Here is a 1396-nt window from a genome sequence, read left to right on the forward strand (position 1 = left end):
ACTGCATTATAAGTTAGGTGAATTCGGTTTTTATCACTCCTTCTCCTTTAACTTTCCTGCTTCCAAAGCTCTAAGCCTCCCAGGACCTCATCACATCCCTGAGTTCAAATTCTCTCAAAAGTGTAATATTGAGAATTTGTCTTAACTGAGTCACATGGGTCTTCAAAGCTTTGATTGGTGGCGGGGACATAACCCTTGAAATCTCTAAAAATTTCTACTCACCTCATCAAAGACAAAGTAATTTTGTGTATATTTTAAATATAAAAATTGGACGTTATATTATCTGGATTCATGATAGCTTTCCAAGCCACTAAGACATTTCCCAGTTATATCAGAAGTTATGAGCTATCATTTAGTCCCTCATTATAAAATGCTTGTAATTATAAGAGAGATATTTATATGTTGTTATGCACCATAACAGAACATAACAGGGAAGCCTGGTGTGCTGCAGACCAAGGGGTTGCAAAGTGTGTGTCACAACTTAGACACTGAACAGCAACAAGGGCGGGGCAGGGTTCACTGAGGCATGCCATTGGAAATGCATGTAATAACAGAAACAGCAAAACAGGAGTGAAATCCAGAGAAACAGATCCAGAATTATCAAAATTAACCCTTCCAGGTAACAGGGTTACAGAAGGAGCAAATTTTAGATGAAGGGGTTCAACATGGGTGTGACCACAGTGTACATCATGCAGGCTATTGCGCTTGAATGTGAGCTATAGGTAGCAGCAGAGCTAAGGTACAATCCTAGGCTTGTACAATAAGACAAGGAGACAACTGAGAGCTGAGATGCACAGGTGGAAAATCCTTCATACTGCCCCTGAGCAGGAAACTATTTTAGAGTAAGTGTAAAGGATCCCAGCAAAAGGACCACTACCAGTAGGAAAGTTGCAAGATAGATCATCATGTTATTAAGAAAAGTATCAGAACTGGCAAGTTGTATCACCTTATAGAGTTCACAGAAAAAGTGGGGAATTTCCAGATCTGGACAGAAGGACAATTGCAACACCATTAATCTGTGTAACAAGGAATACATGGCAGTCACTACCCAGGGTACCAGACACAGTAGTCCACAGAGCCGAGGGCTCATGATGACTGTATAGTGCAGGGGGTGGCAGATGGCCACAAACCAGTCACAGGCCATCACAGTCATCAGGAAGTCATCTAATGTTGCAAAAAGTATGTAAAAATTCATCTGGGTGATGCAGCCTTCATAGGTTATGGCTTTTCTCTCAGTCTGAATATTCATCAGCATCTTTGGGATCGTGATAGAGGTGAGACAGATGTCTACAAAAGACAGGTTGGAGATGAAGAAGTACATGGTTGTGTGGAATTGAGGGTCTGAGCATAGGGCCAGGATGATGACCAGGTTTCCAAACACAGTTATCAGGTACAT

At 41.4% G+C, this 1396-nt stretch overlaps 1 pseudogene; it reads right to left on the bottom strand.

Moving 5' to 3' along the window:
- Positions 1-646: 646 nt before the first annotated feature.
- On the bottom strand, positions 647-1396 carry LOC139183953 (olfactory receptor-like protein OLF4; annotated as a pseudogene).

Source organism: Bos indicus, chromosome 7, assembly GCF_029378745.1.
Source record: "Bos indicus isolate NIAB-ARS_2022 breed Sahiwal x Tharparkar chromosome 7, NIAB-ARS_B.indTharparkar_mat_pri_1.0, whole genome shotgun sequence".
Classification (NCBI taxonomy): Eukaryota; Metazoa; Chordata; class Mammalia; order Artiodactyla; family Bovidae; genus Bos; species Bos indicus.